The sequence below is a fragment of the Macaca mulatta genome, chromosome 11 (genome assembly GCF_049350105.2).
Source record: "Macaca mulatta isolate MMU2019108-1 chromosome 11, T2T-MMU8v2.0, whole genome shotgun sequence".
NCBI classification, from domain to species: domain Eukaryota; kingdom Metazoa; phylum Chordata; class Mammalia; order Primates; family Cercopithecidae; genus Macaca; species Macaca mulatta.
The window spans coordinates 4,346,203-4,370,797 of record NC_133416.1 but is presented as its reverse complement, the minus strand read 5'-3'; the positions used below and the strand labels follow the sequence as shown (position 1 = coordinate 4,370,797).

The 24,595-nt window shown below is 46.7% G+C and overlaps 1 non-coding gene across 1 annotated transcript; it reads left to right on the top strand.

The window, feature by feature from the left end:
- Window positions 1–2,413: 2,413 nt before the first annotated feature.
- Window positions 2,414–2,460, top strand: MIR7163 (microRNA mir-7163). The gene has a single exon (NR_128332.1). It is a non-coding gene; the product is annotated as a microRNA mir-7163 (primary transcript).
- Window positions 2,461–24,595: the final 22,135 nt, after the last annotated feature.

The window sequence follows — 24,595 nt, the reverse complement described above, 5'->3', positions numbered from 1 at the left end:
ATTACTTAACCTTAATTTCCTCAGTCTGTAAAATGGGGATATAATATTGGGTAACACACTAAGCATCATGTCAGGGATATAATTTGGGTGTTTGTCTCCATCCTCCCAGATGTCTCTGATCCCACCGTAACCAAATCCCAAATTGGCCTTCCTCTGCCAATTTCACAGTTTCTGTACATATTTTCCAGGCACTTCTACTACTCACCACCCCCCAAAAGGGACTGAGCCCTAAGCTTGTGCAGTGATTAATGCTTTCTAAGTCTTTTCCATCCGCCTGCCGTTATGCTACAAGATCTCTGGGTAAAGGACTAGCCAGGTCCATCTAACACATACTTTGGTGTGACTTAACAAACTGGCTTCTACCATGCTCAGCCTGAAGTGACAGTGCTTTTTAATGTTGGTTGCAGGTGGGAGACTGTTGCCCCCTCCCAAGCACTTCAGCTTCCTTGCACGGCCTCTCCTTGGCTTCTGTCTGTCCCTGCCAGCAGCTCTTCATGGGACCTATCCCGATACTCCAAGAAAGCAGAAAAGGGAGTTCCTGATGCAAAAAGTAAAGAGCTTTCATCTGAGGAAGGTGAGTCCTTTTAAATCATCAGGCCTGGAGAGACAGTAAAATGAGAGCAATCATATCCCACTCCTTCTTTTGAGCTATATATTCATTTTTAAAAACTGCTTGCTTTCGCCACAGGTAGCTATAATAATGCCACACTGGACACTATCACCTATAGTTTCATAATGAGTAGCCAGTCATTCATTTATTTCTGTAAACCAGTAAGAATTCTTGACAAACAACCCTGTACCAGCCCACTCTGTCCCCTTCTTTTGCCTTTAAAATCCTTCTTGTATTGTACATATACCGTATTTTCTGTATCCCATCTGTCATTGAAGGGCATTTAGGTTGGTTCCATGTCTTTGCTATTGTAAATAGTGCTGCAATGAACATTCGTGGCATAAAAAGGAATGAGAGCATGTCTTTTGCAGCAACATGAATGGAGCTGGAGGCTACCATCCTTAGCAAACTGACACAAGAACAGAAAATCAAATACAACATATTCTCACTTATAAGTGGGCACTAAATGATGAGAACACATGGACACAAAGAGAGGAACAACACACACTGGGGCCTATCAGAGGGTGGAGGTTGGGAGGCGGGAGAGGAGAAAAAAACTCTATTGGGTACTAGGCTTTGTGCGTGAGTGATGAACTAATCTGTGCAATAAACCCTCGTGACATGAGTTTATCTGTATAACCTACACATGTACTCCTGAACCTAAAATAAAAGTTATTTTTGTTTTGGTTTGGTTTGGTTTTCTAAAAACCCTGCTCTTAACAAAGGCTGTAGGAAGCTCACAGCCAAGGGTACCTGGGTCTGAGTCTTCCTGGCAGCTGTCCTCATTTTGGTTCAAGTAAACTTTAAATTATACTTTGTGTCTCAGCCTCTTCCCTTTAGGTTGACACTGAGCAGAGTAAATGACTGAATGGCCCCTGCTTCTCTGTCTGAAGTTTGGAGTCCTCATAAGAGGACTTCCTGCTCTGAGATAGGAGGGAGCCTCGCTCAGAAGAAGGAGCTTGTGTCTGCTGAGGACACAGTTCCATCCAATGAGGTCAGCAGGGCTGTTGGCAGCTTCCGTTAATTCTGCTGGGGCAGGCAAGTGGCAAGTGGCAGTTACTTGAGCTGAGGATGCTGGGATGGATTTTTACATGAGAAGTTGGCCCTTAAATCAGCAGCCCAACTTAAGTACCCAAGGAAATGGAACAGTGGGGAGAGGGACATCACACACACCACCAAATCCTCTTGTTAGTCTCTGGTTTCCACATCCTTTTCCAAAATTTCAGGCCAGCTCACAGCCTCACTTTTCCATCTGTTTGCCATTCCTCCAAAGTAGAGCTTCCTGCTGCTACAGGAATAGCTGAGAAGTGGGAAAGATCAAGGGTTGTAAAAGCTGCCCCAGACAATCTACAAAAAGCTTTGCTGGAATTAGGTTGTGCATCTCTGAACCTGAGCTAGATCTGTCGGGTCAGGGACCATGCTTACTTACTGGCTCAAGAATTGACAGAGGAGGTGTCTAAGAAATGCTTGTTGGATGAATAAATAAACAGCTGAGTGAGTGTTTATATGAGCCTGAAAACTGCCTGCACCAGCACAAAAGTAAAACCCCAACACCCTCAGGCCACACCTACCGGAAAAATATATGTCAGCCCCAGAGAAATGTGGGCAACATGAGGCAAGTCTGGAACAACACAGGAAACTGCTCTCCTCCTCTTCTGGCCCCTCTTCCCCTGTGATGCTCAAAATCCCATCAAGGCTGGACATCCAATCAGCAGGATGTAAGAGGGTCATTCTTCACTGTGGCCATTCAGAAGTTTCCCGGAAACCTGGCTTTCTCTTGTCCATTGCCCTATGAGCATGGTGGTGACAAGCTTGGGCTCTGAAATCAGACAGCCCCAAGTTTGAAACCTACAGCTTCTTGCTAGCTGTGAGACTTGGGCAAATTACTTAAACTTAATTTCCTCAGTCTGTAAAATCGGGATAATATTGGGTAACACCCTAAGCATAATGTCAGGGATATAATTAGTGCTCAATAAATGTATCTCTATTACCCCCACATCCCATTCTGCCATTCCCTTCTTTCTCTTCCTCCCGCAAACCTTCATCATTGCCTATGAACAGCCAAAGGGTAAAACAATCACAAAACTGGGCAGTCTTGGACAGCCCAGAAGTTATTTACAAGTCTAAGAGTAACCACTGCAGTCTGCCCAACTGCCTGGCCTTTTGAAAAGCACACTTAGAAGCTAGTGATGTCTATAATCCCACAGAATTTCCTAGGAATGACAAGGACGTGTATTTACAAAGTTACTCTTGACTCTTTAAAAGAAGACAACCGTGTTTTGCTCCCAGGGTATCTCAAGGGGCACCTAGATTGCTGGGGGCCTGTTGTCCAATAAGTAATGCCACCTGGAAAAGGAGGTGTGACCGGTTTAGAGTCCAGATCTGAGAACTGGGGGAAGCCACTTCGTGTCTTAGTTCCCTTACGTGTAAAACAGAGGGATTGGACCAGATGATCCGTAAAGAAACTTCCGGGCCGGGCCCGGTGGCCCATGCCTGTAATCCCAGCACTTGGGGAGGCCGAGGCAGGCAAACTACCTGAGGTCAGGAGTTCGAGACCAGCTTGGCCAACATGGTGAAAACCCATCTCTATTAAAAATATAAAATTAGGCCGGGCGCCGTGGCTCACACCTGTAATCCCAGTACTTTGGGAGACCGAGATGGGCGGATCACGAGGTCAGGAGATCAAGACCGTCCTGGCTAACACAGTGAAACCCCGTCTCTACTAAAAAATACAAAAAATTGGCCGGGCGTGGTGGCGGGCGCCTGTAGTCCCAGCTACTCAGGAGGCTGAGACAGGAGAATGGCGTGAACCCGGGAGGCGGAGCTTGCAGTGAGCCGAGATCGCGCCACCCCACTCCAGCCTGGGTGACAGAGCGAGACTCTATCTCAAAAAAAAAAAAAAAAAAAAAAAAAAAAGAAGCTTTCAATGTTAAGACTTAAAGGGTAAATGGCTCTTTGATAGAGAGGGACCATAGAAAAGAAGATCCACACAACTTAACCTCCCAGGGGACAATTAAGATGCTTTAATGTGAAGTGAATGACGGTGTGGTAGGGTTTGATGTGAATGTAATGGCATAGGAAGGCTGGAGGGCTCGGGGGTCCCTCAACCTCATTCTCAGCGCCAGATGTGGTGTCTGGAGCATCTGAAGAGGGGCTAAGAGACTCCGTCCTCACCCCAGCTCTGAAGATGCCTCCACCATAAGAAAGAGACAGGGAGCCCCTGACTCTCTCTGCTCCCACGTTGGAAGACAGGGAAGGAGGAAGGCCCTAGCATCTTCCATCACTGCTGCAGACACCAACCAACCCCCTGCCCTTCTCCCTGTTCCTCCTTTTCAACTCTCACCTGGGCCCCCACCCCAAACAGCTCTCTGCTCCCCTTTAGGTGTTAGCTGCACTTCACCAGCAAAACATCTTTCTTTGCCAATTTTTGTCACAAATTTTGGCATAGTGTTTGCATACATTTGCAGTTAGGATTCAAGAGACCCTGACTCCAATGGTGTAAGAGAAAATAATCACGATGACTGCACTTGCAGTCAAAGGAGGCTTTCAGGAGGCACACTTGATTTGCTACACAGGGCTGGGAGAGGCACTCAGTATGTGAGGCTGGGATGCCCTGACAGGAGCTTCCCCACGATCCAGGAAATCAGAACTTTTTCAATGTTGGCTTCAAATCATGGCTAATAGGCAGAAAAAAAGCTCTTCTCACCATGAAGGAAGACTGGGGAGGTGGGAAGGGGGACAGGGACAGGGCCCATCTATTCCATCCAAGAGGGGGCAAGGAAGGACAGTGGCAAGTTCAAGTCTGGAGCTGTTTCCTCCCAATAGTGAATGTCTGGTAACTTTGCCCAGAGGTTCTGATTTTTCTAGTTAGCCAAACGGGGCTCTGATTTCTAAAATTAGGTTAAATCCAGAACAGTTTGGGGGATGAAGGAATCTGGTTGAATGATGGGAGCTGGAACCATTGCCCCACCACCAGCAACACCTTAACAGAAACAAACGTCTCTGACCGCTCATCATATCCACAAACAGTTTCAGAGAAGAGAATGTCCCAGCTAGAAAAGCAAGTGGACAAGTGCCGGCCCAATGAGGCCACTGATTTGTGAGTGGAGACCTCTGAGCAACTTGGTAAAGAAAACAGGGTTCAGCCTCCCCCCGAGAAGTGGGGCACTTGGGAAAACCTCCCCAGATGAACAGACAGGAAGGAGGAGCTCAGTAATAGCCCTCAGAAGGGAGTGTCTATCCACCGGCCACAGTGATGACTGGGGTGACACCCATGCCCCAGAAAAACACAAAAGTCCACCAAAGCCAGTTAAAGCAGACATTGAGTTTATTATTTGCCAAAGAAGAGGAGGGTCCCATTTCATTAAGAAAGGTCAGGACCGTTCTCCAAATTGAAAGTGAACAGGACAGATATACTGTGGAAAAGTTTTGTTCAAAGGTCTGATTGGCTCAAAAAGCAAGATGTAAACTCTTGGGACTGGCTGCTGTTCTGATTTTGTGTCACAGAGGCACAAGCATGGCTCACAGGAGATCCTGGATGGCTATGACCTGTGGTGCGTGGCCCTGGCAGGCTGGTGTCTGTGCCTCCTCTCGTCGAGGTGGGATTTTTCTCTGACATCCACTTGGGTTAAGAGTGAGGAGCCTTGGGGCCCTTGGGCCTGCTGCATGGCTCTGTGCCCATCATCACCCGGCTTTCTAATCCTCACCGCCTAGGATGGAGAGATATGCAGCCCTCCTGGCCACAGGGATGAGGAAACCTCATGAAAGCAGTTGGAGAATTTTGTTAGCATGTAGCCATCATATTTTCTAACCATGAAAACTGAGTCACAGGACAGCCAAGCCCCGGTAAGTTGGAGGATACAGGATTAAAACGCTGCTGAATGGGTGGGGGGGAACGGCAAACTGGGCCAGGCACGCTCATGCTTATAATCCCAGTACTTTGGGAGGCCGAGGTAGGTGGATCACAAGGTCAAGAAATTGAGACCAGCCTGGCCAGCATGGTGAAACCCCATCTCTACTAAAAATACAAAAATTAGCTGGGCATGGTGGTGAGCACCTGTAGTCCCAGCTACTCGGGAGGCTGAGGCAGGAGAATTGCTTGAATCCAGGAGGTGGAGGTTGCAGCGAGGGAGCCAAGATCCACTGCACTCCAGCCTGGCAACAGAACGCCATCTAAAAAAAGAAAGAAAGAAAGAAAAAAAGCAAACTGCAAAGGCCTAAACCAAAATTAATCACGTCCAAATCTGGGTGGGAGGGTTGCAGATTTTTATTTTCTTCTTTTTTGAATGGGTTTCCTACGTTATCCTTTGCTATATTGATATTCTGTATTATCCAAATTTTCAACTATGTGTGGTTTTGAAACTATATTTTTAAAAATGTTTTTGATGCAGCAAGGATGAGCTCAAGGTCAAGGTACTATAGACACAAAGGTGTGCACAGGTCAGATGTGGCAGCTCACGCCTGCAATCCCAGCACTTTGGGAGGCTGAGGTGGGAGGGTCGCTTGAAGCCAGGAGTTTGAGACCAGCCTAGGAAACACAGGGACACCCCGTCTCTACAAAAATTAAAAATTAGCTGGATGTGGTGGCACATGCACCTGTAGCCCCAGCTACTCAGGAGGCTGAGGTGGGAGGAGCACTTGAGCCGGGAGTTTAAGGTTACAGGGAGCTATGATCCCTCCACTGCAGTCCAGTCTGGGTGACAAGGTGAGACCCTGTCTATAAAAAGACAGAAAAAAATGTGCTCAGCAAAGTCAGGACAATTGTCCCAGAAGAGGAGTTGAGAATTGAGAGCTTGTGGCTAAGCCTGGCAGCCCAGATAGGCCTGCCTCTGCCCTCCCACAGCTCTGAGAGCCCAGCAGTGCTCAAGGGCACCAAGCCTGCCCTCATGGAGCTCACTCAGACACTGCTGCTGCAAAGACACCAAACAGCACCTCCCCTTTAGGAGACGCCTCTTCTGCAAACAAAACAAAACACAACAAAACAAAACAAAACAAAACAACAGCGCTCTTCTGTTCACTCAAACCAATGGTGGCACAGTAGTCCCAGTGGTGGCGCTGGGACTCTATTCCTCCGGCCTTAGAGTTACCTTGGCAGGTGAGGTCAGCCAGGCCAGAGCCTCCACCTCCTTAACACTGCTAGGACATCAGCCACAACAAGAAGAGACACATCCGTCCTCTGTGTTTAAAGTCTTTAAGGGAGCCCCAGCTGCTGTTCTGTTGTTCATCTGCTTTCCTGGCTAGAGGGTTTCGATTCTCTCTGTGTGGTGACGTTTTTTTTTTTCTCTTGTTCAATCTTAGTCAAGGGGGTAAGAAACGGTGGTTGCTCAGGGCGTTTGGCCCCTTCTCACGAGTTCCTCACTGCGCTCCCCTCCAGGCCAAGCCAACTCACCCCTGCACCGTCCTGCTCAAGGTCAGCTTCCCCACTGTCCACTCATTCCCTCGCCTTTCACCCTCAGCCTGTGGGTAATTCAGAAAGATGGTCCCGGGCATTGGGCGAGGAGAAGGCTGTTGGTGAACTGGGGGATAATCGGGCTGCACAACAAATCGCTCGTGATGCCAGTGTGTGCTCGTGGGCCCTGCCCTCCCACCTGGGAGAGGAGCTTTGCTTGTGGTTTCAGAGTTTCTGGGAGTTCCTTGAAATTCTGTGGAAAACAGTGTGGGTGATGGATATGTGGGTGCTAGGTTTTTTCCCTTGGGAGGCGGATCCGTGATCCAGAAGAATGTCGTAAACACGTTATTTAACAGCTCCATTTTCTAATGAACCACCCCCAGAGAAATTGTAGTTTGGGCCATCGAGAACGGTGAGGCTGGAAAAGCTGCAGGCAAAGGGAGGCCGCCACTTCCCTCTCAGAGGTGGCACTTGGTGTGGCAGCCCTGGCATACCTGGATGTGGTCACTGGAAATGTGGTTTAAGTGAGCAAGAAAAGCACTCTTAGCACCTAGCTCATGCCAGGAGTTGGGCTAAATAGTTTGCATTTGTCTTCCTGCGTGAGCGTCACAGTTTCCCTGTGAGGTGGGACTTATTATCCTCATTTTAGAGATGAGAACACAGGTGCAGAGAAGTTAAGGGACTTCCCCTGTGTCACATAGCTAGCAAAGAGACAGAGACAGATAGAGAACTAGGACCACGTGGTCAAAGGAATGTGCTGTTTTCACAGCATCCTGCAGCCCTGTCCCATCTATGGTGTGTCACTGAGGGGTGTGCTGGGGGACACTGGCACAGACATGTCACCTGCCCTCTTGGAGCTTCAAGTTCTTATACCTGAAACATGGAAATAAAGTCCACCTTCCTTGCCTCCACTTTCTGGCTATTTGTCAAAGAGCAATTAAGAGAGCCACGAGGACCAAGCCAAATTCAGTTTAGCAGGCTCAACCCTGCCTCCCGCTGACCCTCCAATTCCAGCAGAGGGTGCGGACGTGAAGGCCCTTGGCCAGGTCTCCCAGGACCGAGCCCAGAGAGCAGGCTGGCGTGGTGCCTCCCCCATGCACACACTTACTCCCATACGTGTGTGAAGAGCTTGCATCACAAGTCAGTGAGTGGCATTTCTTTTTTCAAGGTGGCAGGGGGAAAGGGCATGAGTCAATTCACCTTAGGGAGAAGGAGGGCAGAGCGTTAAGTGAGGGCAGCATCCACGCCTGCAGCAGCTCACCCCTCCCTCCATCCTGTCTGTGGTTTCTCTTGCCCTCCTGCCTTCCACACCCCCAGCCCAGGTTAGAAGCCACCTCCCCTCACCCTCATCCTCCACGTCCAATCTGCAGCCACAAAGGGTGCGAAAATTAATCTGGTGCTTTCGTGAGGGACTGGTGTCATAGGACCAACAGGTTTGTATGCCCACTGCACAGTGGCAGACCAGGTAGCAGACCAGTTACACAGTAACAGACCTGTTATGCTCACTGCACAGTAACAGACCAGTTACCAGTTAGGGCTGCAACAGATAGAGTTTGATGATCACAGGGCACTGAGCCAAGAGATGGGAGGAGCCCCTAAACTCCATCTCCCCCAGGATTTCTGGGCTGGAGTCTTTAAGGGGATGGTGGAGGACAAGGGACTGGAGAATGGAGCTGTTGATTGGCTGGGGTAAGGGGGATGAATTCATCAGAATGTAGAAACTGCATTCTTTGGTGAGTCAGCTCCTATGGGGTCCTTTAGACCAGCTGACATGGTAATTTCACAGGTATGCAGGACCTGAAGGAATATCTCAAAGGGAAGACTTAACATTTCGAACTGTTCCAGTTGTTATCTGTAGGACCCCTAGGGTGACTCTAACCTTGTAGTGGGGTCTGTGGGATTCTAGGTCAATAGGCAGCAAACAACACGAGGAAGCAGGTGGGAGCACAGGGCGACCTTCGATGGACACCAAGTGCACTGCAAGCTGGATTTAGTTTCCCTTCTCCCCTTCCTCTGTTCCTGATTCATTTTATAAAATTTGTAGGGGTGCTTTCACTGGGAGCACTGCGCTGCCTTTGAACTTGGTCTCCCACTTGAGAAATGCCACATGTCGCTCTTGCCCGCCCTCTCTTCCCTGGCTCCTGCTCCTCCTCTCTCCTCGAGGGCTGGGCATGAAGGGCTTCTTTTGTGGCTTAGTTTCCCTTCCTTCCTAGACATCCCCCTCCCCTAGAGTGCTTTTACTTCACGTGGCCTTTCGTTAATGTCAGTGATTCAAACCTTAAATGTTCTCCCTCTGAAGTGAGTGATTCTTAGAGGGGAGCCCAGGTAGCCGCCTGCCCTCTTGCTCCCTATGGCACCAACACCCTGGTCAGGGACGTCTGAGCCAACAGCAGCTGCCTTGAGGAATCTGGTCCTGGGAATCCATCCACACACTCCCTCTCAGGGAGTCAGAAGAAGCAGCTTCAGGAGAGAGCAAAATAGAAGCCAAAAGACACACGGCGCGGGGTGGGTCGGGGGCGGGTGGCATTAAGCTGCCGGATATTGAAGGGACAGCAGGGGCTAGGAGCAGAGACAGAGCCGAGTCAGATGGGCCTCAGGGTTTGGCCCAAGCCCCTTTGAGCCCTGTGGTGCTCCAGTTCTCTAGAGGCTGGGCTAGGCTGATGCCTGCATTGCTGTGCCTGGCCTTCCTGCAAGCCCTCCGCCCTGAGGTGACCCGAGCACATCACTGCTTCTTGAAACCTGAAACAGCCCATGGTAAATATGCCATGAGGAACACACGAGGCGCCCGTGTTGAACGCTCAGGACAAGGCTGCACCCAAGGCTGCAGTCATTTTCAATTGCCAGAGCAGGGCTGGTGTCGGAAGCCCAGACCCAGCAGGAGCTGAGAAATAGACACAGGGGGCAGGACACGGGGGTCCACAGTCGGGCCACATCAGGACACAGACCCCAGGGTGCCGCAGGAGATGTGCGGGCAGAACAGACGAGGAGATGGCCAGCATGGCTGCACCCCAACATTTGCCCTGGCTGTGAAGGGCAGGCTCCCCTCCTAAGGGTGTCCCCTGACCGCGCTCACCGGTTCCTGACCCAGACACCTCATTCTCAGCCCTACTTCAAGGTCACAATGGCATGCGGAATGCAGCGTCTGGCTTCCCCAGTAGAAAGCAGGGCCTCTGAGGTCAGAAATCATGTCCGACAGCACCGCACAGTCCCAGCAGCAGTAGCCTCCAGGGGACTCACGCAGACTTGGCAGGGCTGGCCTGAGAATCTGCATTCCCCATGCGCTCCCTCACCTGCTAATGGTGACACCCAGCCTCCAGTGCAAACTGTAGCCTTTGGGGGTCTGCTGCCAGACTCAACACTGAGGTGCGAGGCCCAGGAGTCCTAAGGGTGGTGTTTGGTCATACTAGGCCTGTTTAAAGGGAGCCGGGACTAGAGTGGGCGAGGGGCAAGGGGAGGGAGGGAACCGCGGCTTTCCCGCACCCTTTCAGCAGCTTCCGTGGCTCTTGCTGGCCTTTTCCATCACAGGCCGCTCTTCAGGATGGTCTCCCGGATGGACCTCTCTCCTCTCCAGCCTGCCTGCATCCCCGTGCAGTGGCCTCTGTGCATCGCTCATTTCATCTCCTTTCACGCGATCCCAGTTCAGGGGTTTAGCTTCTCTCCCCTCTTAGGCTGTAAGTTCTGAACAAGCAGGAATGCTTTCTTTGTGTGGATTTTTTGTTTGTTTGAAATGCCAAGTAAGTGACCGATCTGCCTGTTGGTCCATGGGACTTGCTGAATAGTCTTCTCACCACCCCACTCGCCCTTAAAGACACTGGCTTCTCAGGCCTACAGCTATTTCCACAGCAGCCTCCTGGCAGCCAGCACTTTCCAGCAGGACCTAAGCTGTGGCTTTACCTCTCCTCTGCCTTGAACATTCCCCAGTCCAGGTCTTCACCATCTGGTGAGGCCTGACCTAGGAAGCCCAACCTGGTGAGGCCGAAGTCCTGCGAAGAGGCCCAGAAGAGAGCAGACCCTGTTCCTAGGATAAAGCAACGTGCTCCTGGGCTGCCCTGCAGGTGACAATCCTGAGATGTGGGGCCCTTAGTTACCATAGGGGATTAGAGAGCTGGCAGGGACCAGAAGAGGCCACCTAACCCAGGCTCTGCTTCTGGACAGGTGATCCCCCAGCCCAGGGCAGCTTTCAAGGAGACCACGCAGGACATTCTCAGATCTATCTGGTGGGAAAATGTATGAAAAATGTGGCTAGAAATAATTCTCAAGTTCCACTGAAGACTTCTACAGTTTCCTATGCTCTTGCGTGTTGCCAATAAGTGGTCTCCTTGTGGTGGTTTGTTTTTTTTTTTTTAATTTAGGTTCAGGGGTACATGTGCAGGTTTCTTATACAGGTAAACTTGTGTCACAAGCGTTTGTTGTACACTTATTTCCTCAGCCAGGTATTAAGCCCAGTACCCATTAGTTCTTTTTCCTGGTCCTCTCCCTCTTCCCACCCTCTGTCCTCAAGCAGGCCCCAGTGTGTGTTGTTCCCCTCTGTGTGTCCATCTCTGTGGTCTTTGAAAGCAACTAAGAGGGTCCCCGTTTTCTCAGCTCAGCTCTCTGGAAGCCGAGCAGGGCAGACACTTTCTTCCTAAAGAAAATTGCCGGTTATGGGAGGTGTTTTTCATCTTCACTGTCACTAACAGTTTTTGACTGGGTGTTGTGCAGCTCATTTATGTGGAGAAGCCACATCTATCTTCTCTACTCCTCAACTGCCAGGCAGAGAAAAATGGCGGCAGTTTTCTTCGGAAACACCATGAGGCACAATGGATCAAGGTTATGACTGGAATCAAAGAAATTATCAATGTCAAGACACTCCAGTTAAGGCAGTTCCCATGGAAAATGTTCCAGTGGCTTCCTTTAAGTGAACCAACATGTAGGTGGAAAAGTAGAGTCCTCACGTCATCATAAACAGCACTGTGGCCTAAGCGGGTGGGAAAATGCATAACTCTTGACTAACCAACTCGATAGAATGTCTAACTATTGGAGCATGAGAGCACAGCTAAGCACCCATGTATGCCTCACAACCAATTTGAGTCCCTGCAGGTCAAGCAACTAGAGAAAATAGGCAGCCTCCTGAATGCTGGCTGGGCAAAAGCCAACTTAGCAACCAAGAACAAATATGCCAACAATCACAAAACATTGTTCAACCTGAGTATAGAAAGGATCTTTTTTGCACATGGATGTGTCTTAGACGCTCTACAGAGTGCTTGCAAATAGCAGGATGTGGTAGAAAGAGCACGCTGGGCTAGGAATCAGAAGACCGGAGTTCTAGATCTTGTTCTTCCACAGCTAGCTGCGAAACTTCAGGTGCGTCGCTCCCGCTCTCTGGGTTAAACATGCTCATCTGTAAGCTGAAGAGGCTAGATTAAAGCATCTCAAAGGGTTCTTCCAGCCTGAAATCTTGAATCCATGACTACTTCCTTGGCAGTTTGTGAGCCAATCACATAAACAGAGCTCCTGTGCTCTCATTTCTAACTCTGGTGGGAGTTTTAGTTCACCGTCAAAGTAAAACAACATTGGTATAGACCAGCAATCTGTTCTAGGCATCCCTGGGGTCCCAAAACATTTAGGGGGGTCAGCAAGATCAAAACTGCTTTCATAACACAACTAAGATGTGATTTGCCTTTGTCCTTCATTGACATTGCACTAAAGTTGCAAGAGCAGCGGTGGTGAAACTGCTTTGCCTTAGCACAACTCTAGGCAGTACTTGCGTTACTAGTCATCACGGTGTTTACAGCTGAGTGCTTGCAGAAGCAAAAGAAAGCCAAGTTTCATTTGGAAATGTCCTTGACGAAACAGCAAACATTTTAATTGTATTAAATCTCAACTTTGGAGCACACTTTTTAAAATAATCTTTGTGACAATAAGAGAAGTTCACATAAAACATATCAAAGCAGGATAGCTGTCTTAAGGAAAAGCAGTGTGGAATTGAGTTGCAGGCTAAACTAGCCACTTTTTACGTGGAACATTCTTTTTACTTGAATTAACAATTTATGATCTATGGTTATATAGACTTTGGTGTTTGATAGCTGTTTTCTCAAATTTAAGTGAGCCATTCACTTCAAGAAAGGTAATTGATAGTAATTTGACCAGTGACATAGCCTGAGCTTTCAAGAGGAAATTGGAATTTTGGAAAACTTGCATCTGCTCTTGTATCCTTGATAGCTTTTCAATACTTAAAAACATTTCTAAGATTAACAAATGTAATTTCTCTTGTATAATGAGACTCGTCAACATTTAAAAGAATGACGTAAACATTTTCCAAATGACAAGTATACGATGTTACAAAAGCTCATGTGGGTAAAACATCCAAGATAAACCAATACATCTTAATGTAACAGAGTAAGAAAAGTGTACTGATATGGTTTCAGATTCCACATTAAAACTAACATTTAAGAAACCACCACTTTTTGAGTTTTGGTGCAGTATCAAAGAATAATATTCACTATTATTCTCCTTAAAAGCCATTAAGATACTCTTTTAACTATCTATGTAAGGCTGTAATTTCACCATCCACCTCAACCAAAACAAGATATGGCAACAGAATAAATGCAAAAGCAGATATAAGAATCCAGCTCTCTTCTATTAACCAAGACATTTAAAAGGATTTCCTATTTAATAAATGGTGATGGGAGAACTGGCTAGGCATATGCAGAAAATTGAAACTGGACCCCTTCCTTACAACTTATACAAAAATTAACTCAAGATGGATTAAACACTTAAATGTAAAACCCAAAACTATAAAAAACCCTAGAAGAAAATCTAGGCAATACCATTCAGGACCTAGGCACGGGCAAAGATTTCATGACAAAAACATCAAAAGCAATTGCAACAAAAGCAAAAATTGACAAGTGGGATCTAATTAAAGAGCTTCTGCACAGCAAAACAAACTATTATCGAGTGAACAGATCTCATAAAGAATGGGAGAAAACGTTTGCCATCTATCCATCTGACAAAGGTCTAATATCCAGATTCTACAAGGAATTTAAACAAATTTACAAGAAAAAAACAATCACATTAAAAAGTGGCCAAAGGACATGAACAGGCATTCTCAAAAGAAGACATTTATGTAGCCAACAAACATATGAAAAAAAGGTCAACATCACTACTCATTAGAGAAATGCAAATCAAAACCACAATCAGAATGGCGATTATTAAAAAGTTAAGGAACGACAGATGCTGGTGAGGCTGTGGAGAAATAGGAACGCTTTTTCTCCACAGAGAGTGGTGGGAGTGTAAATTCATTCAACCATTGTGGAAGACAGTATGGCAATTCCTCAAAGACCTAGAACCAGAAATGCCATTTGACCAGCAATCCCATTACTGGGTATATACCCACAGGAATATAAATCATTCTATTTTAAAGATACATGCACACGTATATTCATTGCAGCACTACACACAATAGCAAAGACATGGAATCAACACAGATGCCCACTAGCAACAGGCTGAATAAAGAGAATGTGGGTACATATACACCACGGAATGCTATGCAGCTATAAAAAGGAACGAGATCATGTCCTTTGCAGGGACATGGATGGAGCTGGAAGCCATTAATTATCCTCAGCAAACTAACTCAGCAACAGAAAACCAAACACCACGTGTTCTCACTCAAAACTGGGAGCTGAACAATGAGAACCATAGACACAGGGAGGGGAATAGCACACACTGGGGCCTATGGGGGTGCAAGGAGAAGGAAAGCATCGGGAAAAATAGCTAATGTATGCTAGGCTTAATACCTAGGTGATGGGTTGATAGATGCAGCAAACCACCATGGCACATGTTTACCTATGTAAACAAACCTGCATATCCTGCACATGTATCCTGGAATTTAAAATTAAATAAAATAAATTTTTTAAAAGATTTGCAAAATAATAAAACAGTGGTTCTCATTTAGGGTGATGTTGTTCTCTCTCTCCATCTGTCCAGGGGATATCAGGCAACTTTTTGGTTATCAAAGCAGGAGGAGGGCTTTCTACTATCCTCTAGTGGGTAGAGGCCAGTGATGCTGCTCACCATCTACAATGCGCCGGAGAACTTCCTACAACAAAGAAGTATCTAGTCTAAAATTTCAATAGTGCCAAGATTGAGAACGCTGATACAAAATAATGCCACTCTTCTCACTGATCTTTTTGTTTCAAAAATACGTATGTCAGCTTATTATTTTTAAATGAACTAATTTTTAAACTTTCCTTATTTAAATTTGTAATACAATAACTATCAATAGACGTAACCCGCATAAACAAAAGCTCTTTGGCGCCCTCAATGATTCTTAAGATTATAAAGGGGAACCAAGCATGGTGGCTCATGCCTGTAATTCCAACACTTTGGGAGGCCAAGGCAGGAGGATCACTTGAGGCTGGGAGTTCAAGACCAGCCTGGGCAACGTAACAAGACTCCACCTCTACAAAAAATTTAAAAAAGAAAAAATCAAACAGGCATGGTGCCACATGCCTGTAGTCCTAGCTACTCAGGAGGCTGAGGCTGGAGGATCGCTTGAGCCCAGGAGTTAAAGGGTAAAGTGAGATATGATCGATCATACCACTGCACTCCAGCTTGGGCGACAGAGCAAGATCCTGTCTCAAAAAAAATTGTGAAGGGAGTCTAAGGCCAAAACGTTTAACTCTAGATGTAGACAATTGACCATAGAGATTAGAAAAGTCGTTGTGCTAAGCCTCCCTGCACATCAGTTCCTATAAAAATCAGAAGCACAGCAGGCGTGCCCAAGGACATGTAGTTTTTCTCCTGAAGAAAAGAATCGTCTAAAGTGAGGCAATGTAAAGAGGTCAGTGCAGGGGTGAACACCCATTTAAGCCTCGATGATGTGTCAGGGTCTGTGATGGCTGCGAGAAATGCAACCACGACTGAAACTCCTCATTATTCCAAAAAAGCTACTGTCTAGAAGGACAGAGAGACAGCTGAGATTTTGATTGACATGTGGTAGGGAGAAGGGGGATGGATGTGTGGGTAAAGGAGGTCAGTGGGGAGGGGCTTGGGTTAGAGATGAGGCAAGGGGACAAGGGAGGCTTCCTGAGAAACAGATGTCTGTGCTGCGTCTTGAAGGATGAGTGGGAATTTGGTGACTGAGTGCGAGAGGCCCTGTAGGAGAAGGGGGGTGCCTCAGCTGTGGGAACAGCATAAGCAAAGGCCCAGAGGTGAGAACCAGCATGGGGTATTTGAAGAAGACATGAAAGCAGGTAGAGAAAGCAAAAAACAGACTGGAGTGCACCCCCCAACAAAACAAATGTAATGTCCCCAATAAAATTAAGATTGTTTGAAAATCAAGAAAGAGCAGCACCACTGACATCAAACATCTACTCTGTTTTTGGAAGAGAGTAGCTGCTTCATAACTTAGGTGCACGGATACAAGCACCTGTTCTGGAAAACAAAATGAGACTCTGCTCTTGAATCTTGATACAAAGGGAAATGCTCCTGCTGTCCTTTCCCCTTCCAGGTGCTTTTCGGTCTTTGCACGAGTTCTGTCTCTGGCTCACGAAGGCTGCCCAGAGTGGTCACTGTAGGTGAACAGGTCCTTGGGAGCTAAGGGGGAGGAAAGCCCAGCCACTGGGGGCTCCTCAGCATGGACCCCGGGACTTCACTCCACATAGTTCATAAAGGGGATGTGTGGTTAGTTCATGGCACACATGTGGAATCGTTTTTCCCAGCAAAGGAGTCGGTCAAGGTGGCTGAAGGTTTATTTCGGAAGCAACGGATCAACACCATTCTGAAAAAGCCGTATGCTGTTGTAAAGCACACAGAGGCAGAGGGAGGCCCTGTGCGGTACGTCAAATAAAAGAGGAGAGGGAAGAGAAAGAGAACGTTTTCTGATGGTAATCCACGCCCACCTATTCCTACCGGCAGCTTTCATCAAAGGTTGAACTCACCCAAAAGACGCTCCGGCATTTGCCCAGAGGTCCTCAGGGAGAAGCTGGCCTTTCCGACAGGCATCGGTGGGTGGCAGAAGAAACCTACATGACACACAGCTGGGACTCTGTTTCCAACAGAAGTCTGATTGAAAGCCCTGGAATTAAAGAGGGCTAGACAAGTCCCCAGACCGGGGGCTTGGGCCCCTCAGAAGGCCTGTGCAGGCTGGTGGCAACCTCGGCCAGTGTTTGCCAGAACAGCATGTGGCCGAAGGAGCACAGCTGCAGCCGGAGCAAGATTCTACAGGCAGTCAGGCTGGGGACCGAGGCGGTGCCCACAGAGAGAGCCGGCTCACAGTAGTCTGCAGGTCGAGAGGATTCTACAGACAGGAGCAGGTTGAGATGGGACTCTCAGAGCAGACTGGGAGCAAGCAGGAAAGGAATAAGGATTTGACTGGAGAGGAGGTGAGTCTGCCTTCCAAGCAAAATAATTCAGCGACAGGCCACCTAACATAAAGGATCTCATTCTTAGGGACCTGGTCTTAAACCCCTCTTGCCAGTAATCTGGTGGTCTAGTGTCACTCATGGGCTTTAGGAACATCTATGGGCCAAGGGAAGGAGGGCAGTGCGTGTGCCCAAGGAAGTGAGGGTGGGGAGGGGGAGTGAGCCACACGTCCCCAGGAGGGCCTTGGCTGTCCCTCTCCAGTGATCCAGGATGCTGTAGGAGGCCTGATAGTGAAGGCTTATCAATCTGGTCTCTGAGTCCCAGTGGAATCATATGGGCACCCCCTACCAATGGGGCCAGGAGGTAGGTGGCTCAGGAAGGCTCTCCTAAGTAGTCTGATGGTCTCACAGCTGACCGCAGTAAATATCGCCTTGGTGTTTATTCCACCATTGCAAACGAGTGGCTTCCTGTTTTGCCAACAGATGTGCACTTTGCATACATTATACAACACATGCATGTGTATGTGGGGCCACTGGAGAGTATCTCCTTTTCAGAATCACCAGCATCAGATGTATTTAGTCAGAACAAATGACTGTGTGCAGAGCCGTTCCTTTCACCTTTTCTCTTCACGCCTCTGCATCAGACAAGCAAATGGAGCTGATCCCTGTGGAGTAATACCGAGAGCTATTTGCCTACACAGGCTACCAGAAGTCAGTAGCTGAAACACCATAACTGCAGTAGTAACAATCGCTGTTAGAGGAATAGCTAACAGTGCCAAGCACTGGGCTAAGTTTTACAAATATTAGCTCATTTAATTAGCAGTAGCTGATATGGCATTTTATAAGCAACTTTAAATCAATAAAGTGAATTACCTGTGTTTGGCGACTAATCAAACACAAAGGTTACGGCATCAACTCACTATTACACCACACTCTGGGCAGGCCCAGCCCTCCCAGGGAAGGCAGTGGCTAAGCCACAGGCTACCAGGATCGTTCCTCCCTGGCCATCTTTCCCTGGGCACCAGGAGGGTTAGCATTTCCCTGTCTTCATGCTAGTTTTGTTTAAGTAGTGATGACAATGAGGAAAACCCATGAGGCAATGTGGATGTAACTCTGAATTCATTATTTACACGCTTGGTCTGATTAAAAGTTGGAGCAAGTGGTCTCCACACTAGAGGCTGTCTCCAAGCCACAGCTCCAAATAACCTTTTATGCTTCACTCAAAATCTCCCCTTCCTACCAGTCATTCCTTTCTATGGCACCAAGCCCTCGCTTCCCCATCACCCCTAACTTTCCCTAAAGGGAACGGGGGTATCACAGGTGGTCAAGCTCCAGATGACCATGGGCTTCCACTACCCACTTCGGGTTTCCTTGCAATACCATAGCCCCAGGTGGGGTTTGCTGCCAGACACCCGAAAGGGCATGTGCAGGGTAGCTCCAATGCAGCTCTTCCTCACCTCGGCCCTTCACATTTGGTCCCTTCCACTCTTGCCATTGGGCAAAGGCAATTTCCCACTGAACTGCCGTAGTTTTCTCCTTGTTTGACTCTCTTGCTCCATGACGTCTAGGGGCCTGCACAGTTTCTCTTAAATGTGCCAACCTAACTCCTTAAATAGAAATTGTGCCAACTGGCATGACCTTGATGCCTTTCCCTTCCCCTCTCATATAGACTTGACCTCTAAATTTCCCCTCTAACCAAGACCTTCGCTCAACATTTACTGATCACAAAACATGTCTAGAAGCAACAGAAGATGACTAGAGTGTCAGGTTTTGCAAAAAGACTAAAAGTGGGTGACTTCAGAGGAAAGCTCCTTGCTCCTCTAGGATTTTGTCCTAGCAAGGCTAGCTCTGGGGCTGCTTAGGACAGTGGTCTCTAGGCTGTTACCTGGGCCAAGTGTCCTTCCCCTTCTTCCTGCTCACCTTAGAGGTCTGCAGGCCAAAACAGTACAAAAAGCAAGGTGGCAGAGTCAGATGAAATCAATGCCAGGTTTAGAGGCATGGTGGCCAGGAGGGCACTGCATCCAGGTCAGGGGTGATTACTAAGCATTCTGGGACAAGGACTTCTCTTGATCCAGAACTGCTGGAAAAAGCTCCATAGCACATCTGATGAGGAAGGAAATTAACCCAAGTCCTTGGCTGGGTTCTGGGCTAAGAGGAGATACGACAATGAACCTCTCATCACTGGTCATTTCTATATGTATACAGAAATGCATGAAGACTTTTAGATGGTGTTGTACATAATATAATGAAAATATAACAGGGAGATGTGATAGAGTGAATGGCAGGGGGATCCTTACATCGAGTTTAAAGCAATGATGTTTAGGCTGAACTCAGACAAAAGAAGTTCCTTGTCTTTTGAGGGGCATGGATTACAGGAGAGAGAGCTAATGCAAGTCTCTAAGGCAGGAACAAACTTGGGGGACAGACACAAAAGCAACTGTGGCTGAAACCACATGGGATCCAGGGGCTGGCAAGGCCAGGTGCTGATAAGGTTGGCAGGGTCCAGGCCCTGTGCAGCCTCTAGGGAGAGCGGAGTCTCAATTTCATTGCAAATCTGATTGACAAGCTTTGGAAGGTTTAAACCAGGAGGATGATGTGATCGATTTACTTTATAAAGATAACTCCAGCTGGTCTAAGGACAACATCTGGAGGCGGAGAGAGCGCAGGCATGAAGACTGAGTAGGAGGCTGCTGTAGTGCTCCAAGCAGGAAATGACCGTGGCTTTGGCCAAGCTGCATGTCGTGGAGAGGGAGGGAACTGTATCCATTTGGAAAATGCTTTAGAGGTCTCTTGACAAGACTTTATGGTGAATTGTATGTGAGTTAGACAGGAGAAGGGAATCAAGAATGAACCTCTAAGGTTTTGGCTTAAGCAACACGGGGCGAATAGCGGGGCCATTGAGTCGGGTGGAGGAGAGAGACAAAGCCGGTTTGGGGAATGGGGGAGGCACAGTCATTAAGAACTCTGTTTTTGGACACCGTGAATTTGGGTATTAACAGCTTATAAAGTTTAATGCTATCATAGGATCCATAACACCTGCCAGGAACTGTGGCTTTTTCACTGGGGTGTTAAGTTCCGCTGGGAAAAACATCAGCAGCACCCACAGTGTGAGATGTCATCCTCAAGGGCAGCAGAAAATGGCAGTGTCTTAGGCTCACTCACTCATTCACTCATCCCACAAACACACACATGTACGTTCCAGAAAGAAAGTCCCTCCGTTTCAATAGGGGACTTTAGATTCAGAATCTATCATTTTACTTTCTGAAAAAGTATCTTTCTTAGTAGATATGGACATAGAAAAGCACAAATAAGGACGGGAGCGGTGGTTCACGCCTGTAATCCCAGTACTTTGGGAGGCCGAGGCAGCTGGATCACGAGGTCAGGAGTTCGAGACCAGCCTAGCCAATAAAGTGAAACCCCACCTCTATTAAAAATACAAAAATTAGCCAGGTGTGGTGGCACACACCTGTAGTCCCAGCTACTCGGGAGGCTGAGGCAGCAGAATTGCTTGAACCTGGGAGCCGGAGGTTGCAGTGAGCCGAGATTGTGCTGCTGCACTCCAGCCTGGGTGATACAGGGAGACTCTGAAAAAAAAAAGAAAAGAAAAGAAAGAAAGAAAGAAGAAAGAAAGAAAGAAAGGAAAGAAAGAAGAAAGCAAGAAAGAGAGAGAAAGAGGAAAGAAAGAAGAAAGCAAGAAAGAGAGAGAAAGAAGAAAGAAGAAAGAAAGAGAAAGAAAGAAAAAGAAGAAAGAAGAAAGAGAAAGAAAGAAAGAAAGAAAGAAAGAAAGAAAGAAAGAAAGAAAGAAAGAAAGAAAGAAAGAGAAAGAAAGAGGAAAGAAAGAAAGAGAGAGAGAGAGAAAGAAAGAAAAGAAAGGTACAAATAAGGCCATCACCTACTTTAGGAAATGTCCTGGACTGGGCTCCCTAGCCCCATATCACCTCCAGGCCGAGCCCTGGCGTCCCATTCACCTTGCAGCATAGATGGGAAGTTTCTGTTTCCCGTGCCAGGAGAACAGGCAGCCGCACCAGGAGGGACTGGGCTGTTCACATGGGGGTGACAGATCAGGAAAGATGTGACCAGGAGCCCAGGCAAAGCTTCCCCAGCCAGCTCCCATTTTCTCTGCCTCCCTACACACAGTTCTCAGAGGCAGGCTCTGAAAAGTCATTGTCCTTCATGCCTTTGTTGTTTTTTTTTTTTTTAATTTCTCATTTTCAACTTTGTATTTCTCTGCCTTTTCGGTTCAAAAGAAAAAATAATAGCCACCCTGTCATTAGCTCTGACTTTATCAAGCCTTTGGATTGTCTGAGTTGCCAAACATCTTATTCCAATATTATTTTCATTGTTCTGCTTTCCTTGAGTTCCTTTTGTCCCATTTCTAACTTTTTTAGCTTGATGCTGAGTTGCCCAATTCATTTTCACACTTTCATTTTTAGCTATGTTAAGAATTCAATGCTATTCATTTTCCTCTTTGAATAGCATTTGCTATAAGTTTGGATGTGTTGTGTTTTCATGGTTAGTATTTTCTAGACAGTTACTCAGTTTAGGTTTTGATGATTCCGGAGTTTATTGAGGGGAGCTTTGTGATTTCCACAGTTGCTGTTTTTACTTCAATTTCTGTTACCTGTTTCTAAATGTACCGAAATGTCATTACAGAAAATGATCTCCATTAGAGAATTTTATTTTTCAAACAACTTTTACGTTCTCTTTGTAGTTTAAGGGTGAATTTTGGGGAATGGCTCCTGGTCACCCAAAGCTAAACATTTATTAAATATTCCCAATTATATTCCACGAATATTCTACATCCACAGGAGTTTCGAACTCTCCCAGTGGAACCATCTGCTGTGCCAGCAGAGCTTCATGAGTGACTCTTCAGGGATGGCCAGTGCTGGCTTTGTCTCTCCTCATTAATTCTCTCATTCATTCCTTTGCAGGCATGTGGAGCACTGAGCGCCCTCTGTGTGCCAGGCCTTTCCCGGGCACTGGGAAGACACAGGTATGAGGCCCAGTGGTTACAGGTGGTCTTGTGATGGCCACACGGGCAGTAAGCAAAGGCATTTTGGAAACAGAGGGAACAGCAAGTGCAAAGGACGGGGAGGTTGATTCCTCTGGAGAAAGGGAGCCCTGGCAGCATTGAGGAAATGTGAGCTGTTTATTGCACCAGAAACACGTCTTCTCCACTCTCTCAGAAAGCAACGAAAATACCTTGGTTTTCTGTATGTACTTACTAATATATTCATTATGAAACAAACAAAATACTTTTAAAGAGATGCTACAAAAGTAAAAAAAAAGTTCTTAATATATAACTTTAGTGATTAATTACACAAACATGTCTGCTGTCATTAAAATATTATCCATAATCATATTATTCGTGAGAGCAATGTGGTAGAATTTGCATCGTTTTTTACATGCTGGAATTATACTTTGAGATACATCAGTTCAAATATCCCAAATATCAAACTTTTGATACATCAACTCAAAATTTCCATTTATTTTCATGCTTGCTTTTAATGTTTGTCAGAGCTGAAAACGATAACTCACAAGGGTGCAACTGGCACACTGAACAAAGTGTACTGTTAACAAGAGGAAGTAAATCCCTATCTTTAGAGAATTGGGGGGTTTAAGGCAAGTTCTTGTCTGATCCAATTAGATCTTCATTGTTTTTAGCTCATGCTGACACTGTTGGAAAGATTATTCCAGGCACAGAAGGAGGGTTGGTTTTCCCATTTTCTTGCTGTTTTCTTGTCCTTACATAATTAGTGTTCTTCAACCCACCCATTTCTTTGCAGGAATCTTTAGAGCACTCATTCACTTCGTGAGAGTTCCTTTGGTTCAAACTAAATAACACAATGTAATGGAACATGGGCAGATCGTGGAACGTTGCAATACGAAAGCTAACAAACTAGTCAGGAGGCCACTGTGCACACCTTTGTATGACGACCCTCCTCCTTTCCCCAATAACACAGATGTAATGTGACTGTCTGACATCACATCTATGTTACTGGGGAGAGGATAGTCACCAGTCACTATCCAGATAGGTTTTTTTGTTTTTGTTTTTGTTTTTGACGAAGTCTCGCTCTGCCTCCAAGATTGCAGTGGCGCGATCTCGGCTCACTGCAACCTCTGCCTCCCAGGTTCAAGCAATTCTCCTGCCTCTGCCTCCCAAGTAGCTGGGACCACAGGCACGTGCTGCCATGCCCGGCTAATTTTTTTGTATGTTTAGTAGCGACAGGGTTTCACCATGTTAGCCATCTTGATCTCCTGACCTCATGATCCACCCGCCTCAACCTCCCAAAGTGCTGAGATTACAGGCGTGAGCCACCACGCCAGGCCCAGATAGGTTTTTAAAAATGTAATCATCAATTATCAAGATTTAAAATCTTCATTTTGCACCTCAATGGTCTGTGTGGAGACCCCCGTGTAAAGACCATTATATTTGTTTTCCAGATGTGAAAGATGAGGCACAGAGAAGGGGCAGCCTGCTCCAGCTCCTGTAATTATTACAGTCAGGATTGGAGTCCAGACACCCGGTGCTCTCTCCATACTACCGTGGTGCCCGACTCCTACTTCTGCCACAACTGCCCTCTCCATTTCTGGCCCTGTTTGAAGCCCCTAATTCTCACTGAAAACAATAAATGCTCCAAAATTAAGACAACAATTTCACACACAGAAGAGCAAATGGGTGGATGAGAACGAATTTAGCCAGCAGCAAAAACAGCAGAGCCACTTTGTGGTTACCATTAGGTTAAGGTTGAGCCCCCTAGAGACACCCCCGCCTTTGTTTCTCATGTGAACCCCTCTGAGTCAAATAGTAACAACAGTAGTTGCTGTGACTGGAAGTTATAACACTGAACTCCTGACTCTTGAAAAGTGTACATTGTGAGAGCAATTGTTGGGAATGAACACTGTTAGCAGGGAGCTAGCAAAGGTTTTCTGCTGCTGAGTCCATCAGGAAAGTCACTGGGATGTAAGCTGAGAAAGGGAGAGGGTAAGGTTTCAGAGAAATAAGGGAGTCATTTAAAAATACATTGATTTGGTTTGTTTTTTTTGTTGTTGTTGTTGTTTTGTTTTTCCGAATTTTTACTTTTTGTGTACCCTAGAACTTAAAGTATAATAAAAAAAAAAAAAAAAGAAAAAAGAAAAATGCCACTAAATAAATAAATAAATAAAATAAGTAAGAGCATAATTGAATTGCTTGTAACAGAAAGAAAGGGTAAATGATTTGGTTTGTTTTTAATGGTTACAGAACAATAGACA